Here is a 14,417-nt window from a genome sequence, read left to right as displayed (position 1 = left end):
CTTGACTATAGGTTTTATGTGTGCCGTGTTACCAAGGTTATTTAACATATTTAAGGTAAGGAACTAAACTTTTCGAGTCTCTTTTGAGGATGTTGATAGAGTTAATAATCCACCTCCTGCTACTATGGTTGGGGCCAGCCCTCAGCTCTCTGTTGCAGATATTTACGTTTGTATTGTTTATCATGCCCACTCTTCCTCGATGGGGTAGTAATTGTTATTATTTCTGAGATTGGCGAGTTTAAGGGGAGTGGGTAGTGATGCCTGTGCGATTAAAAAATTTCAGTACAAACGTTTAATTCAATATTTGTAGGCTTTTAATGCTCAGAATGGAATAAAAATTTCCATGCTTATACAATCAATCATTCTGAATTCAGTGGTATAAAAACAACTAATTAGTTTCGTATCTAAGTGCAAAAGAAAGGCCCTAACTGATAACCTGTTTTCCCACTTTATTAAATGTATCTCATTTTTCAGGTGCACATTACTTGCTACAATCTTCACTCATATGACTTGAATTTTTTTTAAGTTATCTAGTAATGCATATTCTAATTCTAAAGCAAAATTTAGTTAGATATTTCACCCCTAGTGAAACATAAAAAATATTGAACTTTGTTTAACATTTTTTGCAATTTTTTTCAAAGCATGTATTTTTTTTCTCGTGTTATGTGTGTAGGTCTACTTTATAGAACACAGGCTGCAGAAGTCACTGTAAAAATTTAATGTAAATTGATTCAGTAGTTACAGAGAAAAATGCACTTAAGTTTGAAAATTGTCAACTTACGGAAAACTGCATTAAAAAAAAAAAGAATGTATGAATTACATGCACCGCCAAATTTAAATAGGCCATTTAAAGGGCTTATCTGCAGAAATACGCCTACAATATTTATATTGTTTTAAAAAGCAAGTTTTGTACTTTTTTTAAACACAAAATAAAAGATCGGATTTTTGACCGCTAATCACTACTTGGTTCCCTTAATGTTAACGATCATTTGTGTAATTTTTCTCGGACTCAGTGAACCCTCCTCTGCCTCCTTCTTTTGCTCGGAAATTGAAGGGTGTGATTCCAAAAAGAAAAAACTGAAGATGGATAGGTTCAAGAAAGAGTATTTGGCATAAAAAAACCAAGCTGCACAAGCCACTAGTTTAATATAATTACGCTATGTTGTACTCTTACTACGATGGCAATTTAAATAATTTTTACCGTAATGTAAAAGATATTGGCTGATACTTGATACTCTTGCGTAAAAGCTGCCAAAACACTGCCACGCCGTGCAAGTTGAAAGACCTCTTCGGCATATGCTTAATGTCAGTGTTGCTTAAGCAAGTCTCTGTACATTTTCAACTTTCTAAACAAGACTAACAGTCGGAGAGGATAGATGGTTGGCAGAAGCGCTGTTGCTTTACAATCAAATCAACGCTGAAAGTTGTTTAGGAAATTGGCATGCGTGCAATTTCCGAACCGTCAGTGCGGACTCGTCAAGAGACACATCGATCGAGACCGAGACAGAGAGAGGGGGGTGGGGCTGCATTCAGCAGCAACCAATCACTACTTACTCAGTTGTAGATGCTTTCGTGCATGTGCAAATGTCTTACAGCGGTGTTACGAAATCAACACGGCAACTTATGCCCCATCATGTATAACTGTCACTTCGTAATTTGAAAATGTAAATATTGCTCAACATTTGTGTGGAAATTGTAGTGCAAATAATAACGTTGTATTTTCAAATATTTGAACCTTCAAGTATTAATATAGATGTTCCCCAAGGTACAGTTCTAGGCCCTATTTTATTTTTCATATTTATTAATGACTTATTAAAAATTGACTTACAACAATACAATGGTGTTCATTATTCTTACGCAGATTACACAATCTTATTTTTTGGTGGAAAAACCTGGTATGATGCATATAATAATTCAAATGATGGACTTAAATTAATAAAAAATGGTTTGACATCAATTATCTTTCTATCAACGAAACTAAAACCATAATTATTCCCTTCTCATTATCTGAAAAATGTAACAAACCTCCTACATCTATATTAAGTATTAAATTACGTAACTCTAATTGTTGCCTTATACAGTGTAAATGTCCGATTATTAAGGAGAAGTTAAGTATTTAAGCATAATTTTCGACAATCATTTAAAATGGAACCAACACATTACTTACCTTTTTTAATAAATTACGTAAAATAATATATTATTTTGTTTTATTGAGGAATTACTTGTCAATAAGTTTATTACGCACAATATACTTAACTTTATTTCAATCGGTAATTATGTATGGAATTATAGGATGGGATAGCTTATTTACGAGTAAATCCAATTTTAATCCACTTTCTTCATTACAGAAGAAAATAATTAAAATATGTCTTTATAAATCTATTGATTTTCCAGCTCAAAAATTATTTTTAGACTTTAATGTTCTTAAAATAAGACAAATTTATTATATTTTATTAATAAAATTCATACATAAAAATCGAAATAATTTTGAATTATATTGTCGTAGTTATGAAACAAAAGGTATGAATTCTTTAAGATTGTTTGAACCAAAATGCAACACTGCTACAGTATTTAATCATAGTAGTAATTTAGACCCAAGAATATATAACAAATTTATATTTAAATATCCTAATCTTGTTAATTCTAATAGTTCTAGTATTAAATTCAAAAAGTTATGTATGGATTTTATAAAAATTGAATAATTGTAAATTTAAATTTATATATTCTTATTGCGTTGTAGACATAAGACAGTCGACCTGGTTGGCGAGTTGGTATAGCGCTGGCCTTCTATGCCCAAGGTTTCGGGTTCGATCCCGGGCCAGGTCGATGACATTTGAGTGTTCTTAAATGCGATAGGCTCATGTCAGTAGATTTACTGGCTTGAAAATGAACTCCTGCGGCACAAAATTCCGGCACATCCGGCGACGCTGATATAACCTCTGCAGTTGCGAGCGTCGTTAAATAAAACATAACATAAAAAAACCATAAGACAAATTGTATTACATACTTCTTATTTTTAAATCAGAAATCTGCCCCTGAGCACAAGTTCTACTCTTTCAAGGGCGAGCTAAAGTTTTTCTGTTTATATTATATTTTATGTTACAATTATTAGCAAAATAGATACATAGATATAAAATTGCAGTAAATGTAGAATTAAAATAACGTATTTTAGAAATTGTAGGTGATTCTATTCTATTCTATTAATGTGGCCAGATAATGTAGAAGATCAACTGTTAAAATTCTAATAATTGTGTTACCTAAATGCAAAAATCTTAAAAATGACAAAACTATTTAGAATAAACGCGGATAATCGAGAGCGTAAAAACAGATGAACTCTGTCTGTAGAATGAAAAGGTCGTGTGTTTGAAACTCGGTAGTTTCTCATGTAAATTCGTTGACAAGATTTTTTTGTACTGACTGCATGTTCAAACTATACCGATGTCATGTAGTACAGCGTACTTTGTGGTTTTGTTCTCCAATGTGCGGGGGGCGGAATTCCCCCTGGCACTGGCTTGGTTCTTAATGTAGCGTGCTGTAACATGTGGACTTGTTCGACGTGCAAAGCAATGCACAGCCGCAGTGATTCCAGAATACTTAAACCTAAATATAAGCGAGAGATGAGAACATTCATGGCTTCAGCTGGATCTTCTGCCCTGTGTGTAAACAAGAAGCCAGACCCACAATTATCTCTGGTCAACAAAATTAAATATATTTTTTGTTAAAAGATAAAGAATGGGCGATTCTTACAGCATTTTTCGTACTGATTTCAGATCTGTTTTCAAAATTTTTCCGACCCCAAGGTTTTTGAGTAATTGAATTGTACTTCAGACTTTTCTAGTATTGATACCTTGTAACATTTTACCTAAAATCATATTTATTTACCTAAAATGTGTGTGAAATAGGTTTTAGGCTATACTTCGCTTGGGAAACATCTCTTTTGAGTGTACAGCAGTAGTCTGACAGAATATTTAAGCTCCATTTCTGGTAGCGACTTTCCATTTCAGAAAAATCCTTACGAAAATGCTCCCCATGTTCGTCGCTCACTACACGAAAGTTTTGAAGAATCCAAGAAGTTATTTTGAGAAATATGACACCCCATCACGTTGTAGTTCTGAATCAGTTCGCTGACAATTTCTCTATAATCTTCTGATCTGTGGTTCCTAGAAAGTAACAGTCTGTTGAATGATCCTTAGGTTCCCGGCATATTATTGGAACTGGAAAAAGCATATGACGGGATCCTGTTAGCCAACCTGTTAGGCTGATAGAATTACATGGTGCACAACGGATTTCAGGGGCCCAGTTCCTGTTCTCATCTATTTTGCAATCAAAAGAACACTCGTAAGCTCTTTCAACTAGTGTATAAAATTCACCTGTGTGCTTACAAATTTAATTAACCACAAACGTAACAAAATTGTTTGTGATTTACGCAGTATTTCGAGGGATCTTACATTTTATAAAACTGTTTTACCACACTTAAAATTGGGGTGAGGGGGGATATGGCTTATGAAACATGATTCATGATTGTAATTTCCAACTCAATACTACGTTAGTCTTATGAAGAATAAAATTCATTTTTATGAATTCTCACTTCACAAGCAACAGTGATCTAAAGTTATAAGCCAATTTTTAAAGCAATAAAATTAAATATTTGAAATATTTTCTTTCCATTAGCATGTTAAGGACTGTATATAGCAATAGAAATTATAACCTATTATTATATCAATGCATAAAAGCACATGAGACAAGATACTACAGGGACATCATTTTATTTTTACTAACATTTCTGATATTAACCTGGCTATACCTTTGGATCAACGGTTGCTACTCCCTTTCACGACTGGATTTGGATGATACTGGCGTAATATACAAACAAATCACTTTACTAGGTATAGGAGGGAAGAAAAGTAGTTCCTCCATTTACGTAAACTAGGAAATATCACGCTTTTGAGTTTGATAATTTTCATTAGGTTTTTGTTTAATCAAAAACAGTACAGTATTAACAATGAGTGCTTTTACTCACGAACTGAGTTATCCATGCGGACGTATTCATTATGCAGTGTATATTATACTGTCTGCAGCACATTAGCGTACAATATAGAGAATGAAGTTGAATTGAAAAATAACTATAATATGAATATTTAAACACATTTTTCAAAATGGCGGCCGTTCATTTCGATACAGGCTTCAATTCTAATGTGTGTAATTCCAATTACCAGTTTCGTCCTTCGTACTAGTAACTCTAGTTGAAATAATTTTGTACCTTCTCTGTAAAAGAGTATCTTACGTACTGTAAATTCAATCTTCACTTGTGCTCGATCCGAAAAGATACTCAGACATGCTATCTACTGTCCGTCCAAGTCGTTATGTCGCAGGATCGTAGAAAGGGGGAAACCACGTGACAATTACTTAACGAGGCCCTTTTATTTAAGTTATTTTAAACAGTTGTATGGGTATAATATTACCTAAACGTCCAATTTCTAACAGAAATTAATGTTCTCAGAAAAGAGCTAAGACAGCCCAGCCACTAGCCTTTATAGAGAGGCGAATAGAAGCTGGTGGGGAAAACCGGAATGCGACGTAGGCAAATGGACGACAGTACCTGTGCGAAAATGATGCAATATTGAAAGCTCTTTCGTCATTGAAAAACGCGAACATATTTTGGAACGTAATGTTTACTATGACCGTAAGGCTACTATGACTGTATATGCGGTCTTGGATCTGTGTGGAGGACGTTTGAACTTCATTAGTAGAAGGGGTGGGAGTGAAGTACATTCAAAAACTCAGGTACAATAAGGAAGGAAAGATAAAATGATGTCCCTGTACTTATTTTAAAGAAAATACGTGTCGTTGTTGAACATCTTCACTGACAGTAGTGATGGAGCGTAACCAAAGTTTTGTTATCTCCAGTTGTCCATTATTACAGAAGTTAAAGAATGATTAAAACAACGACTAGTCTATGAGTTACTTAACTGTTCCAATTTAGATATCTATGCATTGATAATTAAATATTTTTTTTATAATATTGCTGTGCTTAAAAAACGACCTGTTTGACCGTCGTGGTATGGTTCAATGTGGAACGTAAAAAAGTTCTTTTTCGTGGTCGTTCACCTTCCAGAGAGTGGTATCCGGGAAATTTTACTTTTGACAAACACTTCATTTGGGTTTTGGCTTTGGCAAAATGAGGAATTGCTGGTAGAAGAATCGCTTTTTTAACACGACGCAACTGCAGTGAATTCACGTGGAACTGACTGGACCGAACATGAGCTGAGACGCGCATGCGCGATGACAGTAGTAATTTGCTGGCTGGTATGTATATTTAGAAGCTTGTATTGAGAGTTAAAAAGAAGAACCTCACTGGATGGGACATTCCTTATTCTGTAGGCCCGAGTGAGTGCATTGGCGGCTGCTGGAACGATTGCAGCAGCAGCAGCAGCTCTCCAATTTTAGACACGCCCGGTCTCCTCGGAGGAGGTGTTGTGCTGGTGTTATTCTCCAGGTTCAGCTCTCACCTCTAACAGCTTTTTGAGTGCTGCATTTCTGTAAACGCCAAGTGAACATGACTTGGACTGTTGCACGGTTTTCTAAGACCTGCGTATGAATTCTGCTATTTTCATAACGACACGACATGGCACCACTTATTAGGCAACTTAGTCAGGAGATAATGGGGTAGGATGGCCAGTTCCTTTCTTCCATTGCATACATACTCGTATTGGACTAATCAGACTTCAGATGTATACAAACAATTATTCTTTCTCTGACACATAGATGTGACCTGTACTGTCTGATAAATAGATGAACATATCGGCCAGAACCTCAATCAGAGGTAAAGAACCCTGTAACCACCAAAATATTAGATTACAAATATTACAAATTGTGCAAAAATTAAATCCCCATGATTATACAAGGATGCAGTATTTTGAAATTCTCCCTTCGGCGACATACTGTAAATTGGCCTGCACTGTCGCCTGGTCCATCAGCAGATGATTTCTTCCTGTGGGGTTACTTGAAGGGAAAAGTGTATCAAGAACGACCTCACACAATCCAAGATTTTAAGGATAAAATTCGAACCGAAATCCAAGAAATCCCATGGGCTTTGCTGCATAGACTGATGGACAGTCTGTGCTCGAGGTTGCGGGTTCGACCCCGGCCCATGCCGATGGCATTTAAGGGGTGGCAGAGGTAAATATTTCAAAATCCACAAAATTTATCCGATTTGTTTGAAATTGATCTTGGATACTAGTATGTTGTTAGTAATGGACATATCAAGTTTCAACTTTCTAAGTACAATAGTTCTGTAAATATTAATAATTTTATAAAACTTTATATCGTTTGATATAAAATGCTCCCTGCACCATATTGTAAGAAATTTTCAATATTTCTTTTTATTTATGTGTTCAGAGAAGGTATATAAATAACGATAAGTATTAGTTTATTATGAATATAATATAGTAATACAGTTATCTTGATTTTAATTTCATACTTTTAAGGGCACAAAATCAAAAACTAACATCGGAATATGAAAATAAAGATAATAAAAATGTAAAAAACCAAATTTTCATTTTTTCTTCAGTTTTGTTCGAAAATTTCACCTCTGCCTCCCCTTAAGTATGCTTAAATGTGACAGGCTCATGTCAATAGATTTACTGGCATGTAAAAGAACTCCTGCGGGACAAAACTCCGGCATAGCGGCGACGCTGATATAACCTTGGCAGTTGCGAGCGTCGTTAAATAAACCATAATTTTAATTTTTTTATGGACAGTGTCAAGCGCCGTGCAGACTTTTGTGTCAGGTCTGGTGGAACTCACCTGAGTGAAGTTATCTTCAAGAAATGAACGTAAAACTAAATTGTATTATACTTTCAAGGTACAGAATATTTTCAATTTGTTGTGTTTTCTTTTGTTAAGTTTATTTACACACACTTTAACATAAATGTGGTCATATCGCATGTTTAGGATCTGTGGGGGTATACCAGTAGTTCGTTGTTACTATTGTTGAATTCCTGTTTATATTGTATGTTGGAAATGGCTTGTGTTCATGTAACAGATTATAGATTTTGATTACTGTTTTATTAGATTAGCGATTGAGGTGGTGATGAATCATGTATGTATGTATGTATGTATGTATGTATGTATGTATGTATGTATGTATGTATGTATGTATGTATGTATGTATGTATGTATGTATGTATGTATGTATTTATTCACACTGCAAATGGGTATATACCCGGTGGCAGTGGTAACTAATTACACTCAATAATGACAATTAATAATAAACACAACTAATAAAAAACAATAATTAATAATAATAATAATAATAATAGTAATAATAATAATAAAGTAATAATAATAATAATAATAATAATAACAAGGAGCATCCTAAATTAAATGAAGCATGGTCACTTAAAATAACATTTAAAGTAAATCTAATTTGTATCTTAACCCTAAGTTCGAACTAAGACCCACGAGTGTGACAGGTTCATACCTGCACAAGTACCTTTCGGCACTACACTTATTTCGCTGTCAACTCACTCACTGCACTGATTCTACCTGATTTCACTAACACTTCTAAACATTTCACTGTTCACATACATTGCACAGCCACTTCACTGACACCAACACAGTTCACTTACACAATAGACTTCACTGACACTACACACTTCACTGACACAACACACTTCCTCACTGATAGAACACTTCAAATAAGATATCAATTACACCCTTTAAGTAGTGTGTATAATATACTACCGTCTATTAGTAAAGTCCTTAAGCCTATTTTTAAATACATTTTTGGTTATTGGTAAGGCCTTTAGTAAGTCTGCAGGTAAAGCATTCCAGTCCCTGATAGTACGTAAATAACATGTAAATTTCCAATCCGTCATTTGCCTTTGTGACTGAGGGCAAGGGCTTACGCAAGGGAGAGGCGTTACCGGTCTTGAACTAAAAGAAAAATACACACTTAGATTTGAGTATTTTTTCATCCATAATCGTTTTCCTTTCCCAAATTTTTCACTGTCAGAGTAACAAAATCTACATAGATATAAGACATGATCCTTCTACCCCTTCTTCAATATAATCCCTATGCTTGGTGCTGAGGCAGATTCGAATTAGGCCTATAACAATGTTATATTTGTTATAGAGTGACCTACCGCCTAGTACCGACCTTGTAATACAATGAGCTGACAGAATATTAAATTTAACTCGTTATGAAACATATATTTAAAAGGTTGTTTTGACATTTCTGCAGTACAAATGTTAAATATTGTACATTGTCGATTTTAAACTCATTTTAAGAGCGGTATTCACCCGTTAGATTTCTGTCTTTATCGTGAAACATTCGTTTGTTTTGTGCATTTGAAGTTCATATTTCTAATATAAATAAAAGGTTCATTGCCGCCCTCACATAAGCCCGCCATTGGTCCTTATCCTGAGCAAGATTAATCCATTCTCTATCATCATATCCCACCTCCCTCAAATCCATTTTAATATTATCTTCCCATCTACGTCTCGGCCTCTCTTAAGGTCTTTTTCCCTCCGGTCTTCCAACTAACACTCTATATGCATTTCTGGATTCGCCCATACGTGCTACATGCCCTACCCATCTCAAACGTCTGGATTTAATGTTCCTAATTATGCCAAGTGAAGAATACAATGCGTGCAGTTCTGTGTTGTGTAACTTTCTCCATTCTCCTGTAACTTCATCCCTCTTAGCCCCAAATTTTTTCCTAAGCACCTTATTCTCAAACACCCTTAATCTCTGTTCCTCTCTCAAAGTGAGAGTCCAAGTTTCACAACCATACAGAACAACCGGTAATATAACTGTTTTATAAATTCTTACTTTCAGATTTTTCGATAGCAGCTGGATGATAGTAATAATAATAATAATAATAATAATAATAATAGTAATAATAATAATAATTTATTTTTAGTAGGTCTACAACATCAAAGTTTTTTTCTTAATTCTTAAATAATTGCAAAGCAGTTTGGGGAGTACAAATAGCCTATATTTTGGGGGTACGCTAGTAAAAAAGATTCAATGCCACTAGTGTAGGACATGGTTGAGGATGATGATGAAGATGAGGGATGGAGAAGGGGATACCCGGTGCTGGCACGTAGCCTACTCCTGTCGAACAGCACCAAGGGGGCCGCCAGGCTTAACATCCCCGTCCGACGGACGAATCACTATCAACAGTGACATATGCCTTCTCTTCATATGCATGCGTAGAGATTTGGGGTTTAACCCAGGCATATTGGTGCACAATCTAGTTGTGCACCGCCATCTCTCCTAGTCCCGAGGTAGAAATTTTACACGAAAAACTCTTACCCCGCCGGGAAACGGACCCGGGCCGACTAGTCTACAGACAGACGCGCTATCACAGAGCTAAACCGGCGGACATACAGTAGTTGAAGAAAATAAACTAAAAAACTTTAAACTCATTCGCTGATAAATGGAAATGGCATTTTGAGAAACGCTATTTTTTTTTTCTGAGAGCCGGGTTCGAATTGAAATGCGATAGCGCAATGGAATGATGTGAAATTGAATGCAACTGACTGGAATAATGCGAAATTGGAATACATTGGAAATAACAGTTGATCTTCGCCTCCAGCGCAGATATTTTTACGTCATAACGTTGTAGCCTGGGGATAGCTGGAGCTTTTCCATATGCGCGCACTGGGAGCTGTTAAACCACGATTCTACCCGCCGTCTGCATGCCATTTGTGTATAAAAACAATACAGCAAACCGCCGGTATTGATCAGTGTCCTAAATTCCGGATAAGAACTGGCACGGCAAAGACATCGATCTCACCCGTTCGCTGCTGTTGGTTGGTTTGAAATGCCCATCAGGAGGTGACAGTCACTTCTTAATTCAATCTAGACGAGCGTTGCCATGGTGAAATGAAATATTCACGAGTCGGTCCGGCGCGTCTGTGTGAAGAAAGCCAACACTGAACGTACGAATGCATAATGATAATTTTCCAAGCTCTCTCAACGCAGTGAATTATAACTTATTCATAGACAAAAAACATTTGCCATCTACTACAATCACGATTTCAAATAAGGCTTTGTCAAAACATAAGAGCGTAGGGAGGGTGTAAAGGCACTGTATAAATTGACGATAAAGGGTTTTGGAGGATGCTACTCGTATGTGGAACAAAAAACTGTCTCGTATTTTTTTTTATAATACAAAATCATTATTCAGGAAAGGACCATACGTTGAGAGTGGATTCTAAAGGAAAAACTTCGTTTAAATATGTATTTTTCTTAACGGTTTTGGAGAAAACCAATCCAAACCATGAGAAACGGGAACAGTACAGGTTGTAGTAAGTTAAGAAATCGTTACATTTATGTTGTGTTTAATTATTCATTCCATGTTCAAAAATAACACCGCCAACCTCGATGCACTTTGCAGCTTGTGTAGCCAGATGCCGTGTTGTTAATTTGAGCTGATTCGGACATTTCTTAATGGAACACTATAGAGAAAATTATTTTTCTGTTCTTTTTTACGTTTTTAAAAATACAGTTTTCATTTTCGTACACATAGGCTATATTCTGCTAAGAATGGAGACCTCCTATCTCACGAAAACCAAATTTTACAAGAGGAACAAATAACTGTCTGTAGACTTCATTTTTATATTTTTTAAACATAATTGACGAAATTATCTTTTAAATCAGAAACAGATTTTTTTTTTTTACACTTTTTACGGATAAGTTACGAGATTATCTTCCGATTAAGCCGAAAATGTATTTTTTTTTTAAATTGAGATACGATGTTTTCATTCTTAGCCGACGATATGTAGCTTTGAAATGTGGATATGGAGATGAATGGAGTGCGTGGAATGAACAGACAGAATAAGAAACGAAGCTGTGCTAGAAAGAGTGGGTGAAAAAAAGAATGATGCTGAAACTGATCAGGAAGAGAAAAAGGAATCGGCAGGAACACTAACTAAGAAGGAACTGCCTACTGAAGAATGCACTGAAAGAAATGGTGAACGGGAGAAATATTCGGGGTAGAAGAAGATATTAGATGATAGATAACATTGAGATACATGAACGTATGTGGTATCTAAGAGGAAGCAGAAAATAGGAAAGATTGGAGAATGCTGGGTTTACAGTGAAAGACCTGCCCTCGGGCAGAACACTATGAATGTATTTTAGCGACCCATATAGACATACCAAAATTTGACTTTCATTACATACTTATTTTTTCAGTTATTCAATTTGAAAAAGGGGGGCAAATTTTCAAAATTCTACCCCTCATAAAATTTTTCTTCAGTCAGTCTGAATAGTATGAATGTTACCAACCTTAAACTGAATGCAGTTTTCTCGACACGTGAGTATCAAGATTTATTACACAAGTTAACAGTGGAAAACTATGGAATTTCGGTCATTAGACTTTATAAAACGGTGGTGCGAGATTTATTTATTTTTTTGCATAGAGTCATAGAGGGATAAATATCAACGTTTCGGGCTAAACATCAGGCAAGCCAAGGAGAGGGATTCATTATTATATAAGGTTATTCAAAAGTAAGGTACATTTTGACGTCACCATAACCTTTTTCAAAATTAAGATATACACAAAACAAGAACACCCTTGCACTCATAAAGATATGGAGTTTATTGGATTCAGTTTAAATGTTGAATATGTCCGCCATTTTGTTCTTCAACAAGCAACAATTTCTCTTCTATATTGTGATCATCATTTAGTAATAGATCTGGTGGAATATCTTCAATTTGTTGCGAAATTGGATATTTTAGTTCGTCGGTAGTCGTAGGATTAGTTAAAAAAAACTCCGTCTTTTAAATAACCCCACAGCCAAAATTCTGCTGAATTGATATCAGGGGAACGCGCTGGCCAGGTGTTAGGTAAATTATGTTATGTTCTGAATTTTCGTATGCCGTTTGTTAAACTTCTTGTACATTCATAATAAGACTGAAAAAAAAAAAAAAAAAAAAAAAAAAAAACTAATTCGATCTTGTAAAGTCAAAACCATTTTAAATCACAGTCGAAGATAGTGATTTAAAAATTCAATAAGTTCAGAAGTAAATTTACTTTTGACACATTATAAACAAAACCTGTTACCATGTTAACCAAAATAAATGAGTGCGATAAATGAACAAATGTCATTGTTCGGTACATACAAATGTGTTACTATTTTGTGTATAGGTTGATTTTAAAAAATGTTATATCTATTTTAAACTGTAACTTACCAACACTATATTAGTCTTGGTTCGTATCGTTCTTGCTTGGGGTTAGTATTACGTGGAGGGAAACTGTAGTCTAGTGAAGGAAAAGGAAATGGAAAATTTTGTCGAAAGGACTTAACTATACTGAGTACAACTTCACCGACCTTACAACATATCCGAATGCGTTTCTACATCGGAACCTGCACCAACTCTCTTATCCGGGAGGAAACGGAAATAACCTATCTGAAATAACACAAATAGAGCGGAAGAACTGATAAGCAAAATGTATGGAATGAATCTTATCTTATCAAATATAATATCAATGGCTTCGTACAGAATGGTTACGATTATTCAGTGAATGTAAACGTCTGTCTCAACACCTATGCTTTTATTTCATTCTTTTCAACAATAATGATTCATTCATTCATAGTATTCTGCTCGAAGGCAGGTCTTTCACCGCAAACCCAGCTTCCTCCAGTCTTTCCTATTTTCTGCCTTATTCTGTCTCCGCATACGGCAGCCGTGTAGCTCAGTTGGTAAAGCCAAGAAATGAAGGGTCCCGGGTTCAAACCCAGGTGTAAGCGGAATTTTTCTCTTTGCTGCAACTTTCAAAACAGTCTCTTGTCAAATTGAGTATTGCATCTTTCCGGAGTAAAAGACGATCGCAGCTTTGTGCCGACAACACTCCTTATTCTAGTTTTTATTTATTTATTTTAGTAGGTTATTTTACGACGCTTTACCAACAGCTGAGGTTATTTAGCGTCTGAATGAGATGAAGGTGATAATGCCGGTGAAATGAGTCCAGGGTCTAGCACCGAAAGTTACCCAGCATTTGCTCATATTGGGTTGAGGGAAAAAACCTCAACCACGTAACTTGCCCCGACCGGGAATCGAACCCGGGCCACCTGGTTTCGCGGCCAGACGCGCTAACCGTTACTCCACAGGTGTGGACTCCTTATTCTGGTGTCCATGGCATGGAAGCATGGAGCTCTACCTCCTTGATCTCCATGCATCTTCATTGCGTTTAAAGGGATAATAATCTTTCATTTTACTCTCATCTTACTCACTGCACTGGCACTACGACACATTTCACTGACGCTTTAGAACACATTTCATTGATACTACACAGTAAATTATCACTGATCGAAACTATTCACTACACTGTAAACCATAACTCACTGACTCACCACGCTTCACTGATACAACAGTTCAAATAAGACATTCAATTACACCC

General features: G+C 35.6%; 1 protein-coding gene across 3 annotated transcripts in view; it reads left to right on the top strand.

Moving 5' to 3' along the window:
* Positions 1–14,417, top strand: part of corn (cornetto) — a 321,107-nt gene that overhangs the window by 48,485 nt on the left and 258,205 nt on the right. The gene's annotated exons all lie outside the window — the stretch shown is intronic.

Source organism: Periplaneta americana, chromosome 17 (assembly GCF_040183065.1).
Source record: "Periplaneta americana isolate PAMFEO1 chromosome 17, P.americana_PAMFEO1_priV1, whole genome shotgun sequence".
NCBI classification, from domain to species: Eukaryota; Metazoa; Arthropoda; class Insecta; order Blattodea; family Blattidae; genus Periplaneta; species Periplaneta americana.
The sequence above is the reverse complement of the archived record's forward strand: the minus strand, read 5'-3'. Positions and strand labels throughout refer to the sequence as shown.